This window comes from Triticum aestivum, chromosome 1A (assembly GCF_018294505.1).
Source record: "Triticum aestivum cultivar Chinese Spring chromosome 1A, IWGSC CS RefSeq v2.1, whole genome shotgun sequence".
In the NCBI taxonomy this organism is placed as follows: domain Eukaryota; kingdom Viridiplantae; phylum Streptophyta; class Magnoliopsida; order Poales; family Poaceae; genus Triticum; species Triticum aestivum.
Window position 1 is genome coordinate 526,697,027 of NC_057794.1, and position 15,686 is coordinate 526,712,712.

Here is a 15,686-nt window from a genome sequence, read left to right on the forward strand (position 1 = left end):
CTAGAAGACACCATTGCCTTTAAAGGTTACCATGTGATGGCGGTCAAATGGTTTACTTAACGATAACTCGGAGCTGATCACTACCTTGTTTATATACATGCAATTAGTTGTAGCCCTTTCGACCACTGAAATACAAATGAAGCAAGTGCAACACTTCCAGCAATATCTGAAGGTCTGAACACCAAAAAGTCAGCTCCTGCAATCGAAATTCTGAAACTTTAATAATTGATGGCCGCCAAAATCTACACATTGATCCATGGATACTAAAAGTGAGATGTGATTTATTGGTCAATGAATACTAAAAAGGAGGATCTGATTTAACTTTCACACTTAGCTGTGCTCAGGATGAGGTTCGACGGGAGAATGCGAGCATGGAGGGTGTGTCATGATCATTTAATTTGCAAAGGAAGTAGCCAATAAACGAGCAAGCAGTAACAACTTGCATCCTCCATTTCAAGCTGCTGAGCACCAAAAGCTCCATCGTTTTATTGACCTTGCCTCAAACGCAGACTTTGCCTCAATCGCGTGTCAAGCAAAAACCGACGATTATTTGAGACAAAACTCAAAGACAGAACCTCTCAACTATGTATATGGAGGTCTATCATGAGAATCGATGCATCACTCACCGACCTGCAGGTCCACGGGGAGTGGCACATAGGTCCCCTCCATCCTTGAAGCGAGACCGAAATAAGCGACTGCAAAGAGTTTTGTCACACAAGCAAGCCATGAGAAACCAATTTCTCCATGATTCCAACAACTTCATGGGATTTTAGCACGGTTGCTTTAGTTCCTATTGATATGATAGACTTACATGAAGGGGATAGATGGAGAGGAACCTATGAAGGTAGTTGACAGACAAGCTCACTGACCTATGAGCAAAGAATTTGCACATTTAATCAGCTATCATGGCAGCATATAACATTATCCGCTCATTTAGTGAGTTACCTCCATGGCTCCATCGTAGCATCTTAACACTCGCTCCTAGAAGACACCATTGCATTTAAAGGTTACCATGTGATGGCGGTCAAATGGTTTAGTTAACGATAACACAGAGCTGATCACTACCTTGTTTATATACTTGCAATTAGTTGTAGCCCTTTCGACCACTGAAGTCCAAATGAAGCAAGTGCAACACTTCCAGCAATCTCTGAAGGTGTGAACACCAAAAAGTTAGCTCCTGCAATCAAAATTCTGAAACTTTAATAATTTATGGGCGCCAAAATCTACACATTGATCCATGGATACTAAAAGTGAGATATGATTTAACACATTGGTCAATGAATACTAAAAAGGAGGATCTGATTTAATTTTCACACTTAGCTGTGCTCAAGACGAGGTTCGATGGGAGAATGCGAGCATGGAGGGTGTGTCATGATCATTGAATTTGCAAAGGAAGTAGCCAATAAACGAGCAAGCAGTAACAGCTTGCATCCTCCATTTCAAGGTGCTAAGCACCAAAAGCTGCATCATTTTTATTGTCCTAGCCTCAAACGTAGACATTGCCTCAATCACATGTCAAGCAGAAACCGTTGATTATTTGAGACAAAACTAAAAGACAGAACCTCTCAACGATGTATACGGAGGCTTTCATGAGAATCGATGCATCACTCACTGACCTGCAGGTCCACGGGGAGTGGCACATAGGTCTCCTCCATCTTTCAAGCGAGACAGGAGTAAGCGACTGCCAAGAGTTGTGTCACACAAGCAAGCCATGAGAAACCAATTTCTCCATGATTCCAACAACTTTATGGGATTTTAGCAGGGTTGCTTTAGTTGCTATTGAGATGATAGACTTACATGAAGGCGATAGACGGAGAGGAACCTATGAAGGTAGTTGATAGACAAGATAGCAGTCAACGGCGCGAAATTTAAATGCTCACTAACCTATGAGCAAAGAATTTGCAGATTTAATCAGCTATAATGGTAGCATATAACCTTATCCGCTCATTTAGTGAGTTACCTCGATGGCTCCATCGTAGCATCTTAACACTCGCTCCTAGAAGACACCATTGCATTTAAAGGTTACCATGTGATGGCGGTCAAATGGTTTAGTTAACGATAACACAGAGCTGATCACTACCTTTTTTATATACTTGCAATTAGTTGTAGCCCTTTCGACCACTGAAGTCCAAATGAAGCAAGTGCAACACTTCCAGCAATCTCTGAAGGTGTGAACACCAAAAAGTTAGCTCCTGCAATCAAAATTCTGAAACTTTAATAATTTATGGGCGCCAAAATCTACACATTGATCCATGGATACTAAAAGTGAGATATGATTTAACACATTGGTCAATGAATACTAAAAAGGAGGATCTGATTTAATTTTCACACTTAGCTGTGCTCAGGACGAGGTTCGATGGGAGAATGCGAGCATGGAGGGTGTGTCATGATCATTGAATTTGCAAAGGAAGTAGCCAATAAACGAGCAAGCAGTAACAGCTTGCATCCTCCATTTCAAGGTGCTAAGCACCAAAAGCTCCATCATTTTTATTGTCCTAGCCTCAAATGTAGACATTGCCTCAATCACATGTCAAGCAGAAACCGTTGATTATTTGAGACAAAACTAAAAGACAGAACCTCTCAACGATGTATACGGAGGTCTGTCATGAGAATCGATGCATCACTCACTGACCTGCAGGTCCACGGGGAGTGGCACATAGGTCTCCTCCATATTTCAAGCGAGACAGGAGTAAGCGACTGCCAAGAGTTGTATCACACAAGAAAGCCATGAGAAACCAATTTCTCCATGATTCCAACAACTTTATGGGATTTTAGCAGGGTTGCTTTAGTTGCTATTGAGATGATAGACTTACATGAAGGCGATAGACGGAGAGGAACCTATGAAGGTAGTTGACAGACAAGATCGCAGTCAACGGCGCGAAATTTAAATGCTCACTGACCTATGAGCAAAGAATTTGCAGATTTAATCAGCTATAATGGTAGCATATAACCTTATCCGCTCATTTAGTGAGTTACATCCATGGCTCCATCGTAGCATCTTAACACTCGCTCCTAGAAGACACCATTGCATTTAAAGGTTACCATGTGATGGCAGGCAAATGGTTCAGTTAACGATAACACAGAGATGATTACTACCTTGTTTATATACTTGCAATTAGGCGTAGCCCTTTCGACCACTGAAGTCCAAATGAAGCAAGTGCAACACTTCCAGCAATCTCTGAAGGTCTAAACACCAAAAAGTCAGCTCTTGCAATTGAAATTCTGAAACTTTGATAATTGATGGCCGCCAAAATCTACACATTGATCCATGGATACTAAAAGTGAGATATGATTTAACACATTGGTCGATGAATACTAAAAGGGGGATCTGATTTAACTTTCACACTTAGTTGTGCTCAGGATGAGGTTCGATGGGAGAATGCGAGCATGGAGGTTGCGTCATGATCATTGAATTTGCAAAGGAAGTAGCCAATAAACGAGCAAGCAGTAACAGCTTGTATCCTCCATTTCAATGTGCTGAGCACCAAAAGCACCATCATTTTCCTTGTCCTTGCCTCAAACACAGACTTAGCCTCAATCGTGTGACAAGCAAAAACTGTTGATTATTTGAGACAAAACTGAAAGACAGAACCTCTCGACGATGTATATGGAGGTCTGTCATGAGAATGGATGCATCACTCACCGACCTGCAGGTCCACGGGGAGTGGCACATAGGTATCCTCCATCTTTCAAGCGAGACAGAAGTAAGCGACTGCCAAGAGCTGTGTCACACAAGCAAGCCATGAGAAACCAATTTCTCCATGATTCCAAATACTTGATGGGATTTTAGCAGGGTTGCTTTAGTTGCTACTGAGACGATAGACTTACATGAAGGGGGTAGACGGAGAGGAGCCTATGAAGGTAGTTGAAAGACAAGATCGCAGTCAACGACGCGAAATTGAAATGCTCACTGACCTATGAGCAAAGAATTTACAGATTTAATCAGCTAGCATGGCAACATATAACAGGACAGTATCATTGAGTAGCAATCGAATTAGAAATCGACACGAAAATGGATTAAAAGGGCATCTTTACACGGCCCATCACATCTCAGTACCACGCTAGAAAGGAACGACTCAAATCAAATCAAGATGTGAGGGCTGACCTTCCAAATCCTATCTATGGGTCCCTCCTCATGGTGGCCAAATACAAGGCCCCGAGCCTTGCCGCGGCATCTGGGGGTACCCGTCCACGGGCCACGCAGTCATCGGACTGCACAGGATGGTCCATCAGGAACCCATCCACCGGTTTGGGGGAATCGAGAGAGAGAGGAAGGAAGCGGCGGGCGGGTGGCTGGTTGGGTGTTTCATTTGGTGGGAAGGAGAGAGGGGAAGGCAGCGGCGGGCGGGGCGGCAGGTTGGGCGGCGGCTCCTGAAGGGGATCGGCGTTTGCAAAGGGATCCGCGATGGCAAGGGGTTCGACGGCGAAGGGATCGGCGGCGGCGAACGGAGATAGCGCGGGGATCACGGGCACTCTGGAGGCCTCGATCCTTAATGCGAGCGTGCTGGCAAGGGGTTCAGCGACGGCCAAGGGATCGGCGGCGGCAAACGCAGATAGCGCGGGGAGGCCTCGATCCTGGGCAGCGACGAAGGGATGTCCTCTGGCGGGGTTCTTGCTCGAGGACAGTCCTCGCTCGGTCGTGCGTGCCAGTCATGGAACTTTTTTCGTTGGTTTTTTCATAGGTTTTTTTCGTCCGATTTTATGGCGTGCGAGGGAACTACGTGGAGGCATCGCTCCCTACTAACGTGCTTTTAGTTGGTTTTTTGGGGGAACTGGGAGTAAGGATGGCAATGGGTTGGGTTTGCATCGGGTTGAACAATATCAAATCCATTTCCATATTCGTAAAGGCAGTCCTAGTTCATCCATGAAAAAATCCATAGGCAAAAAATTGTGACCATGTCCAAATCCGATGGATATCCATACCCATTGGATATCCATCGGGTCCTCTCAAGACATATACATAAGACATAACTCATTGCACAATGTGCACTCTGCATTGGCGTGCTCACTCCCTGCCATGCAGTCATAGCCCTTGCATTGTCCCATTGTTGCGGCCACGCATCATTGCTTGTGTGGTAAAGTGAAGACGGAGGGGTCAAGGAGATATGGAGCTGGGTTGTCGCAGACCAGTAGTGGCTGCTGCAGCGATCCACCTTACGTTGGGGTAGCGGGCTAGCCGCTGGCAGCGGCGGCCACATCTAGGGCTATGAGAGGAGTAACTCAACGAGATGACACCGATTCTCAATGACAAATTATTTAATTAGTGTAGATAATATGATGAGAAGGTGCGTTGGAGTATGTTACAGTGGGGATTGTGTAAATTCTTTTGGATGTTTTAGATAAAGGATAAAATTATAGTGGGACATGTGACTATGGGGTAGGGGTAGCAGAATATTGCTTGTTAAGTCAGACTATCGGGTCGGATTTGGATATATCCATGGGTACAAGATTATGTCCATGCCCTATCCACGAGTAATCGGGTCGGGTTTGGGCGCTACCCATGGGCGCAAAAGCATATCCAAACCCTATCCATTCGGGTTGGATATCCATGGGTATCCATGTCCATGGATAAAATTGTCATCCTTAACTGGGAAGGGGAGGAGAGACGAAAATAAACCAGGTGAAGGGTGGGAGGTGGGACGAAAAATAATCGTGGAACGGAGACTACCAACTACTCCATCTCTACTCCTAATGGAGCAGTTGGTAGTCTCGCTTCCAGGTTTTTTTTGCGTCCCATCTTCCATGGTTTTTTTTGGTACCTCGTCCCACCTCACACTGAGCCGTCACGAACCGAAAAAGCCGCGTACCGAAGCCCCCACCCGCCCCACGCACTTCAGGGCCTAACCTCCGATCGCACCCAAGACAATCCAGTGAAAAAAACCTACGAAAATTAACCAGCAAAAAAAACCTAATGGAGGAGTTGGTAGTTCAATACGGTTTATTTTCAACACTTTTCTAATGACAAAAGATCACGGATCTAACTTTCCTACCTTAGCCAAATCAGCGAATCTCTCTCATTAATGCAATTTGCTTTAGGAAACAAATAATAGATTCTTTCCTACCTTAGCCAAATCAACGGATCTCTCTCATTAATGCAATTTGCTTTAGCAAACAAATAATAGATTCTTTCCTACCTTACCCAAATCAACGGATCTCTCTTATTAATGCAATTTGCTTTAGGAAACAAATAATAGATTCTTTCCTACCTTAACCAAATCAACGGATCTCTCCCATTAATGCAATTTGCTTTATCAAACAAATAATAGATTCTTTCCTAACTTAACCAAATCAATGGATCCCTCTCATTAATGCAATTTGCTTTAGGAAACAAAAAATAGATTTTCAGGAAACAAATAATCTTTAATCTCTAATCTCTATCTCTATCTCTAATCTCTAATTCTCTAATAATAATAATAATAATAATAATAATAATAATAATACCTAAAAGAAACGCAGTGTTCCGTTTCCTGTCTTACTTCGTCGAGCCTCCCTCCCGTGCGCTGTTGGTTTTCCCTGCGTACGTTTCACCGCAAACGTGATTCGTTCTTCTTAATTACGTGGTCCCACCCCCATGCGATCCGGCGAAAGAACTAGCAAAACCGTCATAACCACGCACGCAAGCAACAAAAAATCCATGCAAGACGTGTCTCCTCCTCCCTGTTCAAACCCTAGCCGCCCCTTCCCAGTTGACGCCGCTAGCGAGTAGCGCGTAGCACAGGCACCAGTGCGGCCCTTCCGCGGTCCCCCTTGACCTCGCAATGAAACAGCTTGTCAGCATCGACGACGAGCCGGTGCATCCGGTGTTGATTCCTGTGGATGGGTCAAGCAGGACAGGGGCGGTGGATTCGGGACATAGCCATGAAGTCTGCTTCGATGCGCACCCAGTATTGTCTCAAATGCATGGGTCGATCCTGGACGGCGGGCGATGGATCAAGGATGTACATAGCATCTTTCACCTACGCAAACGGCTGACTACTCAACCTTCTCTCGGCGGTGGCAGCGGCCAGGTTTGGTTAGCTACCATTTATCTTTAATACATGCCATGAAAGGCGATCAAGAGGAGCAATCATAAGCAGCGAGGTGTTCCAGGGCTACGAGCGCCAGTACTGCGACTCTGCGTCTGCGAGGTCTTCGCCAAGATCGCCACCCTCTCTTCTTGTGCCTATATCTTTCAATGCAAGACTACACGAGGACTATGTCTATGGGATATCAAGCTCCTTCAAATAATCTGCACCAGTTCTTCTGGAGAATAATGTGTATTCATGGTCTACAATGGAGTTTACAAGATAGATTCACTTACTCAAAGATTCAGCCTAACATTTTCCATAAGGATTATGTATGTTATACCAACTCTCAGTAATCTCTACTATTAATGTCTTAGTTGGTAGTCTCGCCTCACTCCACCTCATCCCACCACTCCTATCTTTCGCCCACCTTTGACATCATCACATCACATCATTTGGTTGGCCCATTAACGTGTATGTGAACGCAATCCTCCCATCGCCTGCCCTCCTCGCGATAATCCCGACGTCCTCGCGCTGCCGTCCTCTTCTCCCTGATCTCCTCTACCAGCGTGCCTTCCTTGCGATCCTCCCGGCGTGTCCTCGCGTCGCTGTCCTCTTCTCCCCAAACTCCTCTACCAGGGGGACTCCTCTATGACCCAGGCGGAGCGAACATTGTACGCAGATTTTTTTGGCTTTCACCGGTTCGTTCTCTACCCCTCCTCCATGACTCCCTCGCCATCGATTTTTTTCGACATCTAAATGCAATCCCTCCATGGGGAAGTATGGTGTGAAGGAGAAAGGCCGCGATGGTGAAGGTGAGGTGGGTGTCATCCCGTTTTAAAGGAGAGGGCTCCAGCGAGAAATGTCTCACTACGGCGAAAACCGAGCGGAAGGGGAGGGTCCGACAGGAAAACATAAGGGTGTGTCATGGGGTGGAGTTTTTATGTTGGGTATGCGTGTTGGAGATAATAGGGTTCATAGTTTAGACATTTTTCTCTCCAATATGGTCTGGATTTGTGGGAGCCTGGACTGTCGCATTGTTACATTTTTCATACAGTGTATCATAAAGTGTATCATACATTCAGTGAAAACAAACCCCCTTTATTATATACAGTATAGCCCTCCAATATGGCCATGTTTATGCTACACTAGATCGCGGGAACCTGCCGTCGACCTTGAGGTTGGTGTATGAAAGAGAAATAAGCTTCAATATCAATAATTTGTCTGATTCATTTATATACAGTATAGCACGTAGCAACGCACCGGCGTTTTACTAGTTAGGAGTAGAAAATAACCATCAACATCACAAATCTTGTGGCTAATCTTGCATCTTTATGCTATTCAGTATAATTGTAATAACAAAGTACTGCTGTGCCTTACCAAATGAGCTACGCAATACTACATCTCAAAACCATCAACATCACAAATCTTGTGCCTAATCTTGCATCTTTATGCTATTTAGTATAACTGTAATAACAAAGTACTGTTTTGCCTTACCAAATGAGCTACGCAATAGTACATCTCAAAATTGACGCGAGGAGACTGACACAACAATTCTAGCCTTATCAACTCTAGATCCCAACAATACTATGGTATTGCATTATTATAAAGTATTAATTTCTTTCGAAAAGGTATTATAAAGTATTAATATGAAAACATTTTCTTGTGAATGGAAATTTACATTTATTATTAAGTGATACATTCACGGCTCTGAATGTATTTGCAGAACCAGTATTATAAAGTAAAAATGAAAACCACAGACGTAGTACATGGGTTGTAAACATTGCTGGAAGAAACAAAAAAGGGAAGAAGGTGTATACAAATGTTCTACGTGCACCGAGGAAAGCCTTTCCCAAGGTATTTTACACAATCTATCTGATATGCATAAGAATATGTGGACATGGAGTATAAACACTACTGAATGTTTCGCAATTACATAGGTATTTGATTTCACTGCACGGAGTGGATGATGACAGTGATGAAGAAGCAAAACCAACGTTTGCGAAATTTACATTTTTGGGATCACAAGGAAATATCATATTTTGACAGATGCAGACCATCTTGCTGAAGCCAGAGGACGAGGCGTAGACATACCACCCAAAATATTAGGTCTTGTGGGCAAAAATACATGATGAAGTCACCCCAAATAGCAAATTACTGGACAATGATTATTACCATCTACCGTGGGTATACATACATCCAGTCTGCCCACAATATTATGCCATAGCCTATGAGATTAACAAGTCTGAAATCACAAGTAAATTCCCCTCCTTGTATTATTACATAACGGGTCACCGTCAAAAATATTACATAAGGGGTGTTGAGAAATCAAATTCACTCCATATTTTTTCCCGTTTGCCACATTAACTTGTAGTGTTTTAACAGTCTGAATATTGCAGTTAGCTTTTTTTGTCATTGTTGGGAGATAAATGTTGTGGTACTGGCACTGTCAGCTAATGAAGTTGCTATGCATTCATTGAGGCAAAGTTGTATTTGCCTTTAGTAGTTTCCTCTCTTTGGGTAGCATATTGGAGTGAGATGTGCAGTTGCTGATTATCAGGGTTGTTCTCCTGGTTGTCTTGTCCTTCCATGTTTAGATATATCCATTTTTATTCATTTTGATGACAAGTATTTTCGGACGGAGGGAGTATAACAGATGCCCTGAAGTCTGGCTTGTGGTACTCCTTCCTCCGGCTCTGCCACCCTCCTGCTCTTCTACCCGCCATACTACCTCTTCAGTCTTCAAGATCTGCTACTCCTTCCTCTCCTACCTCTTCCCCGACGACCCCAAGCGCAAGGTCGTCCTCATCACCGGTGCGCCTCCTCCGGCATCGGCGAGGTCACTACACATTACACAACATCTTCCTCTGCTTCTTCTTGTTGCTACTGAACCAGCGGGATGCTTTTGGTCCAACTTTGCTCTGCTTCTTTCTTATGCTACTCTGCTCTTTAACTTGTCATACTGAATATATATACGCACATGTTCCGATCCGACCTATGAACATTATACAGTTGCTAACTCCAAACAACTTGGTACAGTATCTATCTATTCTTGTGCAGCAACCGACCTACCAGTACGCTACCAAGGGGGCATGCCTTGCCCTGGTTGCGAGGAGGGAGTGGCGCCTCCGGCAGGTCATACAACGGCTTATTTACTAGAGTTTTGAAAGGCATCAGCAGTATGATCTTCCTTCTTGAAGCCCCATTCTCTTTGCAATCATCTCAGAAAACTGCAATGTTTTTCACTGAACTAGCTCGATGAAATGAACCTTGTTCAATTTAGTGATCTCATCTCCAATGATATTTTCATATGAATACAGTGCAGGGAAATTTCATGGAAGACAGGCAATGATCTTTACAACTGATCCGTCACTCGAAGTATTCAGACTGCTAAATACAGCTTTGCCGAGTTTTCATCTTTTTTTTCTCGTTTTAATCATTTTATTTTTATTTATTTTAATTAGTGAACTTTTATTTAATATACAAAATATTTTCCAAATCTGTGAATTTTTTTGAATCCTTAGTTTTTTAAAAAAATTGTGAACTTTTTCCAAACGCGCGAACCTTTTTTCAAATTGATGAACTTTTTTCACATACATTTTTTTCAAAATCAATGATATTTTTTTTCAAAAACCGGCTGGCAAGCTGAGGTTCTCAAAACCAGGAACAGTTTTTTGCAGCTTTCTTTAGTGAACTTCGTTTTTTAAAATCAATGAAAATTTTCATATCCATGAACATTTTTCTAAAAATGGATGAACTTTTTAAAAATCCACGAACACTTAGGCCAGCCTAACATGTACTTGACATGAGCGATGTTGTCGCCTAGTTGGGCCAAAGCCTAAGCATTTTTTTTCTTTTATGTTTTTTGTTTTTCTGTTAATACTTTTTTCTGCTTTTTTAACTTTATTATTGTTTTAAAACTTGGTTAATTTTTTAGAAAATAATTGTAAATGTTTTTTTTACTTAAAACCTGACATGGAAGACAAAACAAACAACATTTTTAATAGAGGGTGCTCGGGTGGCCACAAGGCTCCGTCTGAGAGCACGTTGTATCCGATGAACTTTATTCAAATACAAAACAAACATTTTTCAAATATATGGTGAACTTTTTGAAATGCACGCTAAATAAAACTGCTATACACGATGCACATGTTCTTATACACAGTGAATAGTTTTTTTCCAATGCATGGTGAACATCTTTCTTCGGTATGGAGAACTTTTTTTAACATGATTTTTTTTGGAAAGTGAACAAAATTTGAATTTCAAACTTTTATTGGTTCTAGCATCGAGTAACCCGACCAACTAAGGCACCCGTCGGTTCTGGCATTTTATTATGTTTTCATTTTACTCATTCAATGCATGTCATGGTTGATGCATTTCCTCTTGGCCAGCACCCTCCTAGTCTCCTTTATATACTAGAGCTCCACCGACTAGATGCTAGAGCCCGACTAGACGCTAGAGCAAGCCCCTAAAACACAGGGCAGACATGAAAACCCGTAAAACACAGGGCAGACGTGAAAACCCCTAAAACGCTAGAGCAAGCCCCTAAAACACAGGGCAGACGTGAAAACCCCTAAAACACAGGGTAGACGTGACACAATGTGTGTTTCTGTCTGAATTCATTCAATTTTTGCATGGGGAACTACCATTTGATGTCATTTCATGCATGACAACAAATACACCCTGTTCGACCGTGACTGTTCGTGTTTGCCAGTAGTGCAAGTCTTGAAGCAATTTTTTTCACCTACACCAAACGTACCCAAAGTTTTCCCACATAATGGCATCACCATGGCCAACATGCATGGCAAGTTTCATTCATTTATGGCATTCTATGCATTTTCTACGGTTTTCTAGGTGAAAAACCCCTAAAATACATGCTTGGCATGACGGAACATGTTCGTTGTCCGAATTCATTCATTTTTGTGTGGGAGCGGAGCTCCTTCAGTGTTGTGTCGGGCCCTAATGTCGCGTATTCATTGGCAGTGATGTGCCACTCCTTCGGCAGTCGTGTCGGCGATGTAATAAGCAGTCCGAAGCGGCTCAACTCTGCATGCGGCCATGAGAGAGTTGACGGCCAAGATCGACCGTCTCGCTGTCGGATTCGAAGCTCGCCATCGAGAAGAGTAGGGGCGACGGGGTCTGAGCACGTTGTTTCTTGACATCCTTGAAATGGAGCCATTTTTTTCCACGGTCTTGTATAACCAATTCAAGGAACCATACCAAGTTGTTTGGATTTTCGACAAGTTTTGCATTTTCTAGAGTCTTTTCGGTGAAAAAGACCGATAGATGACCAGACGTGTCACAACTTGCATACGGTGTCAAAAATCGTTCAGACTTGGCACTGATGCCTACCATGGGCAATGCCCACATTCCAAAGTTGGGGTCAGTTGAAGGATGTCCAAAATTAGACCATGTTCGACAAAGAGTGTCCGGTAGGCCAGAAGACTTCGTCTGAGAGCTTTTTTTCTCGACATCCTTAAAATAAGTTCATAGATTTGAATAAAAAATCATGAATTTAAGAAAATGAAAAAGAAGAAGAAACAAATAAAAATAGAAAGAATAAAACTAAAAAAGGGCCAAACAAAAGAAAAAATAACAGATTGAGAAGATGCACAGCAAAAAGAATGAAAAAAGTAATTAGACACAAGAAGTTAGTTGTCCTAATTGGTTAATGTTGGTGAAGTAATCCAAGAGGTCCATAATTTTAATCCTACTTTGTGTACCTTTTTTGAAGGTTAAAAAAGAAAATAAAAATGGACCAGGCCCAGGACGGAGAGGTGTGTGCGCTGGTTTGTGTGACGCTACTCCCTGTACAGCGGGAGCGCCTAGTCACTACTTGCTGCACTAGTTAGCGGACGCAGCGCTCGTACACCACCTTTCATGGTCCTGCCCAACTACACGAGTGATCAGTTGTCACTCGTCAAGAGCATACGCCTGATCGCTTCTTTGTGGTTCGACCGAAAAAACTTCTTTATGGTTGACCTGGACAAAAGGTTGACCATTGACATGTTTGACCTTTGACATTAAAAAATAGTTCATCTTTTTGGAAAAGTTCATGAATTTAAAATTTTAGCAGATTTGTAAAATGTTCGCAAATAAAAAAATACCATGAATTATAAAAAATGACGGATTTTGGGGAAAAATTCACAAATTTGGAAAAAGTTAACAAATTTTAAAAAAGTTGACGAATTTTAAAAAAAGTTCAACGATTTTGCAAAAAAAACTAACATTTTTTTAAATAGTCCATCGATTTACAAAAATAAAAAATCATCAACTTTGAAAATTTCAATAATTTGAAAAAGGTTCATCGATTTAGAAAAGAAAGGCTCATCGATTTTGAATAAAGTTCAACAAATTTCACAAAAAGCTCGTTGATTTGTTTTAAAAAAAGTAATCGAGCACGTGCAAATGCACATTGTCATTGTGGCAAAAAAAAACATGCTCTTATAGGGTATATATACACCACCCAATGTTTACTTTCACAAAATATGTATAATATGAAATTTCTATCAAGATAAAATATCACAAGAATTTTGGGCTCATTGTCGGCATTATCAATAGAAATTATGCGATATCTGTGACTTCTCATACCTAAATATTATACATGAGAAAATATTTCTCACATTGATTTTAAACCATGTATCGCCATAATGTTGAAGCATATGAACACCAGTTAAAGTAGTAACTTTGGAAACTCTCACCCTCTAATCTCAGTGATCATGCCATGGTCTATTGACACATTTCCACATAAATGACAGGCAACACACATAATTGTTGTGTGAAGTGAGGTCTGATTATGCTCAAAGTGCACACCTTTATGACCATGTATATAATGATAGTAGACACCTCATAGAATCACGGTGCAGTAGAATTAATCTATTGTCTCAGTAGTACACTATTCATGTACAATGGCTGTGATAAAAAAGTATAATATAAAATCAGGGGGAAACACTATAATCACTAAATATAAAAAGGGAGAAAAAATAATATACTTGTGTGGAGAACATGACATTTCACATTTGAGCAAGCAGTATAATCTTTGTTAACAGGGTCACCCTCACCAGATTGAGAAGAAGATGCACCCGATTGATATAGATATGTGATACATCGGTTTCTGTACGAGAAAGTCAAATGAAAATTACAGACAATCGACAACAAATGATACATGCACCTTCTTTATATATATATATATATATATATATATATATATATATATATATATATATATATATATATATATATATATATATATATATATATATATATATATATATATATATAATTCTATGTAAGTTCACATCTATGATTTTTATACATGATCGCAGTCCCTGTATTTTCCAGCTCTATTTTTCTCATATGAGTCATTTCCTCATATTGCCAATAAAATAGCAGCTCTTGCTACATTCATGGAAAAAAGGAATTGCACATACATGCAAATCAGAATGGATAGAGCATGGTTAAATATGGTACCAGTGACATTGAAGTGGTTATGTAAGGCTGCTTAATTCCTACCAAGAGAACTGATACACACAGAGCAGAGCATGGTTAATTTCTACCATCAGTCATAGCACATCATAGGCCAACTTGAAGGCAAGAATTTGGATCAGATGAAACCAATCACAAGTATGGAGAAACAACTAAAACAGTCAAACTATCCACCCTTTACATACATACATATATTCTTCAACCACATAATCTGCTATCACTGTAATGTCAAAAAAGGAATATTTTGATCTTTTTTTTTCAATTATAGATGGTGAACCAGGAAAGTTGCATCATGTACCTTAAAAGCGAGTTCACAAAATGTATTGTGTATGTTCAATTAAGAGTAACCTTTGATTCTGAATAAAATCCCCATGGTGTTCCACTACTTATTACACAAACATGTGTGTCTGGACGATTTGAAAATACATAATGGATGCCGGAGTTGAGGCGGTCAATCAAAAGAAATATAAAATGCAGTGATTGCCTGCAATTTACCATCCCACTCGAACCATGTCGTGATACACTCCGTGGCAGTATCCACAATGATGTTGCCGCTCCTTGCCCTAGCTCGCCCTCTTCTACCTCTCGCTCTCTGGCCTTCTCTCCTTGGCGCACACCTAAGAAGAAACAAAGAGGAAGGAAGAAGAAGACATGGTGGACACAGAGAGTTTTCTAGCGCTCGAACGCTTGCGCCACAGACGACATCCTTTTTCTCCCTTGAGCACGAACTCGATGCCACACCCGGTTACAACGAACTCCACACGGGTTTTATACCCTGGGCCGGCGCTGGGCACGACCCGCACGCCTCCACCCACCCGAGTCCATGATCTGGCCCGCTCTGGCCGCGGCCACTACGCGCATGTACGCGCTCAACTCGCATCGAGCCCGCAACAGATCACCTCGATCACCCGGACCAGTTCGCCAACGGAGTCCTACTACTACGACGCGTCACATGTACATGCACACACGCACCCAAACACACACACACGCGCACACTGATCGTACACAACCTATACAACAGTCGGACTATGCCCAGACTATGCCTATACACACACCAGATACGGGCCATGCGTGCCCTGGACACGATCTGGGCGCGCTCACGCTGGTGTCCACCTGTGCTTGTCATGTCTTATTCCATCACACAAACAATTCAAAAAGGACATAAAACAGCCAGTTCAACCAAAGAAGGATTGTGCA

At 42.0% G+C, this 15,686-nt stretch overlaps 2 pseudogenes; both read right to left on the reverse strand.

Annotated features, from left to right (window-relative positions):
• LOC123042904 (cyclin-D3-1-like) lies at positions 1-892 on the reverse strand (annotated as a pseudogene).
• Positions 893-933: 41 nt separating this feature from the next.
• LOC123043013 (uncharacterized) lies at positions 934-4,208 on the reverse strand (annotated as a pseudogene).
• Positions 4,209-15,686: the final 11,478 nt, after the last annotated feature.